The 14,053-nt window shown below is 43.7% G+C and overlaps 1 non-coding gene across 1 annotated transcript; it reads left to right on the plus strand.

Moving 5' to 3' along the window:
- The first annotated feature begins 9,221 nt into the window (after positions 1–9,221).
- Positions 9,222–9,293, plus strand: trnat-cgu (transfer RNA threonine (anticodon CGU)). Its single transcript has one exon. It is a non-coding gene; the product is annotated as a tRNA-Thr (tRNA).
- The last annotated feature ends 4,760 nt before the right edge of the window (positions 9,294–14,053 follow it).

Consider the following 14,053-nt stretch of genomic DNA (forward strand, 5'->3'; position numbering starts at 1 on the left):
TGCAATAGGTTAATCCTTTACCATGTTTTCATTTTATGTGAGGTAGAAATGCCAGCATCGGCCTGGGGTTGGCACAGCAAGAAGTCTCACAACACCAGGTTAAAGTCCAACAGGCTTATTTGGAATGACAAGCTTTCGGAACAGTGCTCCAAAAGCTCGTGATTCCAAATAAACCTATTGGACTTCATTTTATGTGACACCCGTGAAGCTTTTTTGGATCACTGCAATTCAAGCTTCAACCTTACTTAAGTACACAGTCCTTTGCTATCACAATAAAGAACTGATTCTTATTTATTGCCTCCGAATACCCGAGCTGGAATTCTCCATCAGTGAGAACGGAGAATTTGTCGCTCAGCCAATATCCCGTTCATAGCAGCAAGACCAAATAATCCCAGCCACACGTGAGTAGAGAGAATTCCGGCCATGGGGTGTTGAGGTTCAATCTTTTCATCCTAATATTCCTGCTGTTTTGATGCTAAAAATAGAACCTATAGAACATCTGGATAAAACCCAAGATTTGAAATGAGTATTAAAAAAAACCCTCATTAATCCTTATTATTCCAACTTTGCCAGATGTCACACCTGAAGAGGATTTGGTTTGAAAGTGTAGCAATTATCATTGTATCATGGAAAAAAAAATCTGTAGTTGCAATTGTTGCACAATGTTTTGTAATGAAAAGGTGGTAAGCATGGCAACAACTTAAGTCACTGTAATAGTTAACATCTTGTATGGAATAATGCCATTACATCTCTTGGTTTGTGTTATTTTTACTCCTACTCCAACATTCCGTTGGTCCTGCCAAAGTGGACCACTACACATTTATCCGCGTTGAAGTCCATCTGCCACTTCTCCGCCCAGTCTTGCATCCTATCTATGTCATGCTGCAAGTTCTGACATCCCTCCAGACTATCCACAACACCACCAACCTTCGTATCATCGGCGAACTTACTAACCTATCCTTCCACTTCCTCATCTAGGTCATTTATGAAAATGACAAACAGCAAGGGTCCTAGAACAGATCCCTGGGGCATTCCACTAGTGACTGACCTCCATGCAGAAAAAGCCCCATCCATAACCACTCTCTGCCTTCTGCAGGCAAGCCAGTTCTAGATCCACAAGGCCAAAGCCCCTTGGATCCCATGCCCTCTCACCTTCTCAAGAAGTCTTGCATGGGGGACCTTATCAAACGCCTTGCTGAAGTCCATGTAAACCACGTCCACCGCTCTTCCTTCGTCAATGTGTTCAGTCACATTTTCAAAGAACTCAACTAGGCTCGTAAGGCATGACCTGCCCTTGACAAAGCCATGCTGACTATTCCTGATCATTCTAAACTTCTCTAAATGCTCATAAATCTTGTCCCTCAGAATCCTCTCCATCAACTTACCAACCACTGAGGTCAGACTCACTGGTTGGTAATTTCCCAGGCTATCCCTGTTCCCTTTCTTGAAAATAGGAACCACATCTGCAATCCTCCAATCCTCCGGAACCTCTCCCATCTCCATCGACGTTGCAAAGATCATCGCCAGGGGCTCTGCAATCACTTCCCTCACTTCCCACAATAACCTGGGATACATCCCATCCAGTCCCGGTGACTTATCTATCTTGATAGAATTTAAAAGTTCCAACACATCCTCTCTCTTAATATCCACGTACTCAATCTTTTCAGTCTGCCGTGAACCTGTAGTGCAACCTCCCAGATCACTTTCCACCGTGAACACCGAGGCAAAGTACTCATTAAGCACCTCTGCCATGTCTTCCGGTTTCAGACAGACTTTTCCCCCTTCACCTTTTATAGGTCCTATTCCTTCTTTTCTCAGCCTTTTACTCTTCACATATTTGTAGAACACCTTGGGATTCTCCTTAATTTTACCCGCCAAGGCCTTCTCATGACATCTTCTGGCTCTCCTAATTTCCTTTTTAAGCTACTTTCTACAAGCCTTATACTCCTCTAGATCCTTAACATCTCTTAGCTCTCTGAACCTTTTATACACCTTTCTTTTCTTCCTGACCAGGTTCACCACAACCTTCGTGCACCACGGCTCCCGCGACCTACCAAAACCTACCTCCTTGTCTCATCGGAACGTTGTCGTGCAGAGCTCCAGTCAAACATTCCTTGAAAATCCGCCACCTTCCTTCAGTACTTTTCCCCAAGAACACCTCCTTCCAGTTTATTCGTCCAATTGTCTGCCTGTTGTTATCATATTTCCCCTTAATCCAGACAAACACCTTCCTAGCCTGCCTGATCCTATCTCTTTCCAATGCTATCATGAAGGAGATAGAATTATGATCTCCATCCCCGAGATGCTCTCCCACCGAGAGATCCGTCACCTGTCCTGGTTCATTAGCCAGCACCAGGTCAAGTACATAAATATATAATTATATTGTTACAAAGCATGTGGCTACAAAGCCTTATCTTCTGTTGTCAAGCTTTTTCATTATAAATCCCTATGTTCAGAGTTATAATATATGAATTGCCTTTGGTAAAATTGTTATGCACTGTCCTGTCAGTACGACTGTAGCACATCAGTTTGCAGCTCCCAGTTGAGTCTATGCTGAAGAGAAATTACTACAGTCCAACCAATGCTACTCTGCTTTGAAATTGCTATTTGACCAGAAATAATAGTATAAATCAAAGTATTGTATAAAGTGAAGGACCCAATGCATGGTTTTAAAACAGTGATAGGATTACACAGAAACATAGAAGATAGGAGCAGCAGGAGGCCATTGGCCCTTCGAGCATGCTTTGCCATTCATTATGATCATGGCTGATTGTCCAACTCAATAGCCTAGTCATGCTTTTTCCCCATAAACTTTGGCCCCATTCGCACTAAGTGATATATCCAGCCGCCTCTTGAATACATTCAATATTTTGGCATCAACTATTTCCTGTGATAATGAATTCCACAGGCTCACCACTCTTTGGGTGAAGAAATGTCTCCTCATCTCCATCCTAAATGGTCTACCCAGTACCCTCAGACTGTGACCCCTGGTTCTGGACTGCCCCACCATCGGGAACATCCTCCGTTCTTCTACCATGTCTAGTCTATTAGAATTTTATATGACTCCATGAGATTCCCCCCCGCATCATTTGTCTGAACTCCAACAAAAACAATCCTAACCTAGTCAATCTCTCCTCATTCATCAGTCCCACCATTCCCGGAATCAGTCTGGTAAACGTTCGCTGCACTCCCTCGAGTGACACCTGAATGTCATAGCCAAAACTTCCTTCCAGCCTCCAATCCTGACTACATTTGGGCTTCACTGCTGAGAAGGTAGTGCCATTTTAAATCACTTACCACGAAAACCACTTGCATTTATATAGTACCTTATGAGTACCTCGAGGCACTTCACAGCACTGTTAGCAAATAAAATCTGACACTGTAATGACTTTAATCAGGCAATTGAGGTAGACCTGTGAGGTAGGTCCTGATTAAGGGCCAAATTGATGGGTCAATCAGGGAGCCTCTTGCTTTGTACTTAACGCAGAGTGTCAGTTCCTCTGGGGCTCCTCGTGTAGGCTGCTGACTGAAAGCACTCTGTATGCTGTTGTCAGACATGTAAATAAAGAGATTTTGATGAAGGAACTTCTGCCTCCGAGGACTTATTACAGACACATAGCTACAACTGACTAACACTGGCCCTTTGATTTTTAAAATTCTCATTCTTATTCCCAAACTCATCATGGGCCTTGCCCCTCCCTGTCCCCCTCTGAAATATCAGTACTCCTCCAGTTTAGGCCTTTCGCACAGACCTCTGGCGCATCTCCAAGTTTAATCATTCTGCATTGATTCTGTGGGTCTTCCAAAAGCTCTGGAATCCTCCTCCAGGCATGTCCAACTCTCTCCCCCATCTTTCCTCCTTAAGAAAGAGCCTGAACAAGTTTTTGGCCATCTGCGTTGGTATTTCCTTACATGGTTCAGTGTCAACTTTTGTTTGGCGAAGAACCCAGGGACATCTTACACCATTAAAGGCAAATATTGTTGCTAGTAGTGGTGGGTGTTGGAACTATTTGGAGAGATGAGATTTTGAAGGATGGATGGGAGGTAGAGAGATGGGGACATTTATGGAAGCTATTCCAGCCCTTAGAGCCTGGATGGCTGAGGACAAGGCTCGCAATGGCGTAACGATGGAGATTGGGGTGCACAAGAAATCAGAATTGGAAGAGTGCAAAAATTCCAGAGGATTGTAGAGTTAGACGGGTTTACAAAAATGGGTTGTGGGGTGGAGAAAGGGACAGGGCTGTGGAAGAATTTGAAAACAAGAATGAGAACTTTAAACATATAAAAACATGTGCCTCGGGCACACTCTTATAAATTTCTGTAACATATTTGCACCTAATTGACTTAAATCGTATAAACTTCAGGACATTGGATTTGAAATTATAAAAGGGTGACAGAGTAAGTCAGAAATGGACCATACTTCCAATAGTGCGCACAACAGTTCTTTAATAAGTTATCAATAGCCAGTTAGCAGCAGATACAAAACCACTGCTGATGTAATAAAATTTCAGCTATAGTCTCCTGTATTCTGAGCTTTTGTTGCTTAAAATTTACTCCAACAAAAAGCCTGGGCTCCTGCCTCTCTGCAGTCCTGCAGCTATCTGACTCATCACAGCGAGCTAGAGAGTTAATCTCCTCAAGGCACAGTTCCACAAAGACATTTGTGCTTTTTGAAAGCTTGACAAATAGCAGCATAACTGGCCATTCAGGAGCTTCCGTGAACCTGCTGGTTGTAAGCTCTTCCTTCCTTCTAGTGCAGATTCGAGATCACTTCAGCAAAAGAATGCCCTCAGACTAATCAGTTGAAAAATAATTTTTTCCACTGAGTTGAATCAGTCCTGGAGTAATTTCAAACTCAATGGCCGGGATTTTATGCTTAGCACCAGAGCGCGACTGGCAGGACCTAAGTGGATGTGAACTCACTTCTGTCCTCTGATATCTCCAGAGAATGATTTCACACTGGCTGGCTAATTAACTGGTGACAAATGTGAAATGATATCACGGTGGCACAGTGGTTAGCACTGCTGCCTCACAGCACCAGGGACCCGGGTTCGATTCCAGCCTTGGGTCACTGTGCTGAATCTGCACATTCTCCTAGTGTCTGCGTGGGTTTCCTCTGGGTGCTCTGATGTCCTCCCATAGTCTGAAAGATGTGCTGGTTAGGGTGCATTGGCCATGCTAAATTCTCCTTCAGTGTACCCGAACAGGCGCCGGAGTGTGGCAACTAGGGGATTTTCACGATAACTCCATTGCAATGTTAATGTAAGCTTACTTGTGACACTAACAAATAAACAAACTTAAAACTTAAAATGGGGATGGAGGAGAGGGCGGAAACCATGACAATGAGGGCGAGATGGTATCACACAAGCTCCCTGCAGGCCGGAAACTACTGTGGCAATGACTGAGGGAGCTGCAGAATTGATGGAGGGATATCAGCTATCAAAAAATGCCTCAAAATGTCTCTAAAGACACAACAAATAACTGGCAAAAGCCATGAATCATCAAACCTCAAATATATTTGAGCTTTTTACCCCACCCTGGATCGAGAATGGTGAAAAAGTGCAAATGTCACCTGAATTTGTAGCATAAAAACACATGGGTCACATAAAGTTCAGGACAACTATATGTTTAATGGGCTCAATTTGCCTGTTTAATTGTTGGCGGGCACATTTGCAATTCCTGCACGTGCTCACTGACCGCAATACTACGCAAGGTGTCAGAATGCACACCCTTGTGTGAACCTTGTGTGATTTTATGCGGTTATGGGTTGAGCACATGTTCACTCAGGCCAATGAATTTAAGGGATCAACTGGCATCAAAAGCAGTATCTGAAACGCAGGCACACTATAATTTGAGATTGATACCGACTTATTGTATAACGTGTCAGATCCAAGGTAGAGTACCTGTTTGATAATGACTGTCATTATGAAGAGGAGAGTTACGTGCAGAGTTCTTTTTGTTGGTGTTTCAGTGTCAGCTAGTGCGAAGCCAAAATACCAGTTAGGGAACAATTTTCTGCTGGCGTGTAATGATGACGTTCATTCCCACCAGCTGTGCACAATGGCTGCAGTGAGTGTCATCTACAAGAGGTACTCTGGGTGTACCGACAACACATGGAATGCAGTCGTGCAAGATGGCGGCTCATTCAAGGGCAATTTTGGGCAATCGATGCTGGCCTTTGCCAGCAATGCCCACATCTCCTGAAGGAATGTAAAAACTGCAGTGTGGGGCTACACTAGTTATATGTGAACCAACTAATAGAATCAAGGAATCATAGAATCCCCACAGTACAGAAGGAACGGGACGGCACGGAGCACAATGGTTAGCGCTGCTGCTTCACAGCTCCAGGGACCTGGGTTGGATTCCCCGCTTGGGTGACTGTCTATGTGGAGTTTACACATTCTCATCGTGTCTGTGTGGGTTTTCTCCAGGCGCTCCAGTTTCCTCCCACAGTCCAAAAATGTGCAGGTTAGGTTGATTGACCATGCTAAAATTGCCCTCAGTGTCCCAAGATGCGTAGGTTAGAGGGTTTAGTGGGTTAATACGTAGGGGTATGGGGCCTGGGTGCGATTGTGGTCAGTGCGGACTTGATGGGCCAAATGGCTTCTTTCTGTGCTGTAGGGATTCTATGATTTCTATGAAGCCATTCAGCCCATCGAGTCTGTACCGACCACAATCCCACCCAAGCTCTATTCCCGTAAACCCGCACATTAACCCTGCTAATCCCCCTGACACTAGGGTCAATTTACCATGGCCAATCAACCTAACCTGCACATCTTTTACTTGAGTCTTGGAGTTGTTTGAATGGACTTATTTATACCTGTACAGCAGTAAAACATGGCACCATTTAATTACAGTGTTGACCTAAAGAAGAAAGGCTGTGAAAGACCAGAGATACATATTTTGAGCAATTACTGGCTTTCTAAATTAATGACAATTGCCCAATTAAATATATATTTAATTTTAGTTTGAAAGCATGCATGACACAAAATCGTAGAACATTTCCCGTGTAGGTAGATGACACAGGACATAGTTGCAGGGTTCTGTTGACCTGCACACCCCTGTTCTCGGGTGAAATAAGAAACTTGAATGAGTGTAAGAATTCCCTGATGGCACGCGTCCTGCCACTGCTGCCAGCGAGAATGGAGAATTCGGCGCTCAGCCAAATCTCCATTCATTGCAGCAGGACCAGAGAATCTCTGGGGCGAGCAAGGTCGGAGAATGACAGCCCATATTCCATGCATCAGTGTTTTGACTGCTCTCATTCAGAATGCAGACTAGTAATTGATCATATATCGAAAATAAATTAATCCCAGAGATGAGTAATTTATTCAAACTGAGCAAATTAGGCAGTAATTAAGGCAAAATCAGGGAAAGCATCCTTTCTGGTTGTATCACAGCTTGGTATGGCTTCTGCCCTGCTCAAGACCGCAAGAAACTACAAAAGCTTGTGATTGTAGCCCAGTCCATTCACAGAAGCAAGCCTTCCATCCATTGATTCCACTTTCTTCAAGCAGCAAAAAGATACGAAAGTTAGGGATCACATACCAACTGACTCAAGAACAGCTTCTTCTCCGCTGCCATCAGACTTTTGAATAGAAGCAAATTATTGTGGATGCTGGAATCTGAAACCAAAAGAGAAAATGTTGGAAAATCTCACCAGGTCTGGCAGCATCTGTATGGAGGGAAGAGAGTTGACGTTTCAAGTCCAAATGACTTTTTGTCAAAGCTTTGAAAAAGGGTCATCTGGACTCGAAACATCAGCTCTTTTTTCTCCCTACAGATGCTGCCAGAACTGCTGAGATTTTCTAGACTTTTGAGTAGACCTACCTTATATTAAGTTGATTTTTCTCTACATCCTAGCTATGACTGTAACACTACATTGTACATTCTCTCCTTTCTTTCCTTTCTATGAACGGTATGCTTTATCTGTACAGCACAAAAGAAACAATACCTTTAACTGCATACTAATATGTGACAATAATAAATTATATCAAATCAAAAATCAAAGGTCTTCATGTCAGCATTAAGCCAAGTATTAGTTAATGTGTTAAACTGTAACACAGGTACATGTCAAGTGCTGCAGCATTATGTTTTTCAAAAGTGACTGTAATAACCAGAATAGTAAAATATTATTTGAGGCTGGAGGTTGCTAGTGAGCTCAGATGTTAAGATAGGATGGAAATATTTTTCCACTTCTATCGAGTGTAACTATCACGCCTTTCTAGATCATGTTTTGATTTGATTTATTTTTGTCACATGTATTAACATACAATGGAAAGGATTATTTCTTGCGCACTATACGGGCAAAGCATACCATTCATAGAGAAGGAAATGAGAAAGTGCAGTGTTGCAGTCATAGCTAGGGTGTAGAAAAAGATCAACTTAATGTGAGGTAGGTCCATTCAAAAGTCTGATGGCAGCAGGGAAGAAGCTGTTCTTGAGTCGATTGGTGCATATCCTCAGACATGCACAGCAGTGGAAACAGTCAATTCATTCTATCCTGCTCAAAAATGAGCCTTGATTTTGACCTTAGATTAATGTCCCCACTCAGTTAAGGTGGCATTTTTGTTCTCCACACCAGGATTCCTTTGACCTTGAAAGTCAAAATTCGTTTAGGATTATATTCACTGGAGTTTAGAAGAAGGGATCTCACAGGAACTTATAAAATTCTGACAGGGTTTAGACAGTGTAGGTTCAAAAAGAATGTTCCCAATGATGGGGGGAGTCCAGAACTAGGGGCCATAGTTTGAGGCTAAAGGGTAAACCTTTTAGAACTAAGGTGAGGAAAAATTTCTTCACCCAGAGGGTAGTGAATGTGTGTAATACACGTCCACTGAATGTAGTTGAGATCAAAACATTGTCTGATTTCAAGAAGAAATTAGACATAGCTCTTGGGGCTAAAGGGATCAAGGGATATAGAGGGAAGGAGGGATCAAGATATTGAATTTGATGATCAGCCATGATCAAAATGAAGGCTCGAAGGGCCGAATGGTCTTCTCCTGCTTCTATTTTCTATGTTTCTATTGCAGTGCTGAGGGAGAACCTCACTGTCAGAGGTACAGTCCTTCAGCTGAGACATTAAACTGAGGCCCTGTCTTCCCACTCAGGTAACTGTAAAGGATCCCTTTATTTCAAGGAATAGCACGGGAGTCAAATGTGATGGCAAATATTTTTCTCTCAATCAGCATCGCTGAAAACACATTACCTGGTCATCATCAGGTGCGGTGGCCAAGTGGTAAGGCGTTGGTCTCGTAAACCAAAGATCGTGGGTTCAAACCCCGTCCATGCCTGAGGACAGAAATATGATCCTTTAGGAGGTTCACTAGGCTGATACCGGAGATGAGGGGGTTGGACTATGAAGAGAGGCTGAATAGACTGGGTTTGTACTCGTTGGAGTTTAGAAGGATGAGGGGGGATCTTATTGAGACGTATAAGATAATGAAGGGGATGGATAGGGTAGAGGTAGAGAGATTCTTCCTGCTTAGAAAGGACAGCAGGACTAGAGGGCACAGCCTCAAGATAAGGGGGAAGCAGTTTAGAACGGAGTTGAGGAGGAACTTCTTCACTCAGAGGGTGGTGAATCTCTGGAATTCTCTACCCATTGAAGTGGTGGAGGCTGCCTCGCTAAATATATTTAAGTCACGGGTACATAGGTTTTTGGAAGGCAAGGGAATTAAGGGTTATGGGGAGAAAGCGGGAAAGTGGAACTGAGCCACTTCAGATCAGCCATGATCTTACTGAATGGCGGGGCAGGCTCGAAGGGCTAGATGGCCTACTCCTGCTCCTATTTCTTATGTTCTTATGTTCTTATCACATTGCTGTTGGTGGGAGCTTGCTGTGCACTAATTAACTGCTGAGTTTCCAAAACGGTGCAGTGCCTCAAATCTGGCTGTCCGAAAATCAGACATTCTTATGCAGTGCCAGGAATCAAATTTAATTAAAAATATAACTTAGCTGAATGTTTCGGCACTGCATTGACACATTGAGGGCCTGACTACAATTTATCATTGATTTTGCTGATTTGTGTACCAGTCTATTCCCATACTTTGAGTGACCCTTGACCCTGTTGGTCCAAATCTTCTGCAGCTCAAACCAGCCAGCCCGAAATCTGGCACAGCCTCAGTCCTGAGAGTGTCGACTTTGAGATATTGACGACGCTTCACAATTGTAAAGTGCTTTGGGATGCCCTGAGGGGAAAGGTGCCCGATAACTCATGGGCGGTACAGTGGTTAGCACTGCTGCTTCACAGTGTCAGGGACCTGGGTTCGATTCCCAGCTCAGGTCATTGTCTGTGTGGAGTCTACACATTCTCCCCGTGCCTGCGTGGGTTTCCTCCGTTTACTCTGATTTTCTCCCACAGTCCAAAGATGTGTGGGTTCGGTTGATTGGCCATGCTAAGTTGCCCATGTGCCCCGGGATGTGTAGCTTAGAGGGATTAGCGGAGTAAATATGTGGGGTTGTGGGGATAGGGCCTGGAGCGGGGTTGTTGTTGGTGCAGACTCGATGAGCCAAATGGCGTCTTTCTGCACTGTACGGTTTCTGTGACTAAATGTAAATCTTTCTTTTTATCTGTTCATCAAAATCTAAAATGTTCCCTGGAAAAGCAGAATATTGAAAAGCAGCCAGCATAATCAAGGACCCTGGACATACTTTCTTGTAAACCCTGATAACTGAGGGGATTAGTTACTTAAAAAAACAAACAATATCTTCAGTGAAACATTGTCCCTGACATGATACACTAGAATGTTAAAAATGGCACTCTTGGGGGGGACCAATCCACTATATGTCGCCAGTTACCAGTTCTAGATGATAGATGAGTAAGTCTTTAAACTAGTTTGTATTATGCCATAGTGATGAAAGACAGCATGATTTGCACTTTTATGGCAATTTAAATGATATTTTTCCACTCATTTGGTGTTTGAGTTGTGTCAGAAGTGCAAGGAACATTATTTCATGGTGCCAGATATCGAGTAGCCAGAACAAATATCCAGAGCAACATCATGGGCCTCTGTTCCAACTTAAAAGCAGCCAACAAATCATCATTATGTTTATTTGGATTGATCCAAGAAATAATTTTAAGTACCATGAGCAATGCCTTTATTTTTATACAACGTTGGTCCAATATTGCAAGTGTCCCTCAGTCAGTAAGAATAAGCCACAACACCTCCTTTGCAGTTTTCAAATTTGCTGATGACACTGCCGTAGTGGGTCAGATCTCAAACAATAATGAGACGGAGAGCAGGAAAGTGATACAGAACCTGGTGAAATGAGCCCACCAATGCCTTTACTTTCTCAGGAGGCTAAGGAAATTTGGCATGCCCTGGAATGAAGAGCTTGTCATATGAGGAATGGTTGAGGACTCTGGGTTTGTACTCGTTGGAGTTTAGAAGGATTGGGGGGTGGGGGGGGGAATCTTATTGAAACTTGCAGGATACTGCGAGGCCTGGATAGAGTGGACGTGGAGAGGATGTTTCCACTAGTATGAAAAACTAGAACCAGAGGGCACATCTCAGACTAAAGGGACGATTCTTTAAAACAGAGATGAGGAGGAATTTCTTCAGCCAGAGAATACTGAATCTGTGGAATTGTTTGCCACTGAAAGTTGTGGAGGCCAGGTCATTGAGGGTCTTTAAGACAGAGATAGATAGGTTCTTGATTAATAAGGGGATCAGAGATTGTGGGAAAAAGGCAGGAAATTGAGGATGAGAAAAATACCAGCCATGATTGAATGATGGGCTGAGTGGCCTAATTCTGCTCCTATGTCTTATGGTCTTATGATCTTATGGTCTTACGTCTGCTACAATTCATACCAATTGTTGCAAATACACTATAAAAAGTACCCTTTCTATGGAGCAGCTTCATGGGAGCACCACCAATTGCAAGTTCTCTCCAAGCCACTCACCATCCTTCACTGTCACTGGGTCATAATCCTGGAATTCCTTCCCTAACAGTACTTGGACTGCAATTGTTCAAAGGCTTCAGAAATCAGAAATCTATCAAAGCTTGGTATGGCTCCTGCTCCGACCAATACCTCAAGAAACTACAAAGTCTATCACGCAAGTCTGCCTGCCATCCATTGACTCTTTCTCCACTTCCAGCCGTCTTGGAAAAGCAGCCAGCATAATCAAGGATCCCGGGCATACTCTCTTCCACCTTCTTCTATCAGAAAAAGATACAAAAGCCTGAGATCAGGTACCAACCAATTAAAGAACAGCTTCTTCCCTGCTGCCATTAGGCCTTTGAAATCTACCTATCTTATATTAAGTTGATCTTTCTCTGCGTCCTAGCTATGACTGTAACATTACATTCTGAACCCTCTCCTTGCTCTGTGTAATCTATGAACAATATGCTTTGTCTGTCTAGTGCGCAAGAAACAATACTTTTCACTGTATACTACTACATGTGACAATAATAAATCAAATCAAATCAAGCAATTCTCAATGTCTCTGACACATTTTATTTTGGTTGGGATGGGGATGATGGTGCAGCTAAATATGGTGAGATTAAAACGTATCCAGAAACAGGTGACCAGTGCTCCAGCCCAAAACACGTGCTTACCAAGGTTTTACTGAATGTGGGCAGAGAAAACCTGTGGTGGTTTTAAGGGAATACACACAGGCTGCATTTGTGTTTGGCCAGAAGGATTACTAAGGATCTCATCTGCCACTCCTGGTGCCCCTCCCAGCCCAAACAAGGACTTCTCCACCTCCTCATTAAAGCTCACTTTTGACTTGACTCCGCAGAGGAGCTATGAGATTTCCTGCCTCCCCACCTCCCAGCAAAAGTAGTGGTGACATTAGCATTTTTATTGCCCACCTGGTGGCACTGTGGTTAGCACTGCTGCCTCAAATCCCCAGGGACCAGGGGTCAATTCTGGCCTTGGGTGGCTGTGTGGAGTTTGCACATTATCCCCGTGTCTGTGTGGGTTTCCTCTGGGTGTTCCGGTTTCCTCCCACTGTCCAAAGATGAGCAGGTTAAGTGGATTGGCCCTTAGTGTCCCTAGATGTGTAGGTTAGATGGATTAGCCATGGTAAATGTGTGCGGTAAGGGGGATAGAGCAGGGGAGAGGGCCTGGGTAAGATGTTCTGTCAGAGAGTCAGTGCAGACTCAATGGGCCAAATTTTACCATTGTGTTGCGCCTGTTTTCTAAAGCAGAAACTTGATAAAGTCGGGTGTGAGGCGAATAGCGTGGTCTGCGCCCACCTCTGCGCCGGCTCCCCCTTTGCCAAGGCCTGGAAATGGCTGTGATCAGGGCATTCAATGCAGTCAATGCATTTAAATTGACTTAATGGGCTGCATGCCCAACTCTATCGGCACATCCCCCTTTATTACCATGTTTGCCCATCCAGAACTGGCACGAAACAAGTCTGATTCTGGCACTCCAGTTAGTGAGGGGGGTAAGTGCTGAGTGTCCTACGGCTCTCTGCTTGAGATTGTGGAGGGGAAGGTTGGGGGGGAAGGTGGGTCCAACGGCTCTCTGCTTGAGATCGGTGGAGGGGAGGTGGGGTCCACTGCCACTCTGCCTGAGATCCAAGGGAAATATCTTACCTGCATCTACCCTCTCTACTCCACTAAGTATTTTGTGGGTTTCAATAAGATCACCTCTCATTCTTCAAAACTCTAGGGAAAGGCCCAATCTCTCTTTAAAACACACTCCCACCATCCCTGGAACAAGTCTGTGATTGCTCTGGAAAAATATGAAGAATAGTTGAGTCTAGCATAGCTGTATTTAAGAGCCTCGCATTAAGCTGACCTTTCAGTACACCCTGGCTATGACTGCAGTCTGCATTCTCTCATTTCCTTCTCTATGAACTGCATGCTTTGTCTGTATAGCGCTCAAGAAACAATAATTTTCACTTTCCCAATAAATGTGAGAATAATAAATCAAATCAAAGTTAGATGAGCGTGTAAAGTTTAAAGCTTATGTTTATTTATTAGTGTCACAAGTAGGCTTACATTTACACTGCAATGAAGTTACTGTAAAAATCCCCTTGTCGCCACATTCCAGTGCCTGTTTGGGTACACTGAGGGAGGATTTAGCACCTAACCA

Source organism: Carcharhinus amblyrhynchos, chromosome 18, assembly GCF_965287045.1.
Source record: "Carcharhinus amblyrhynchos chromosome 18, sCarAmb.v2.hapA, whole genome shotgun sequence".
In the NCBI taxonomy this organism is placed as follows: domain Eukaryota; kingdom Metazoa; phylum Chordata; class Chondrichthyes; order Carcharhiniformes; family Carcharhinidae; genus Carcharhinus; species Carcharhinus amblyrhynchos.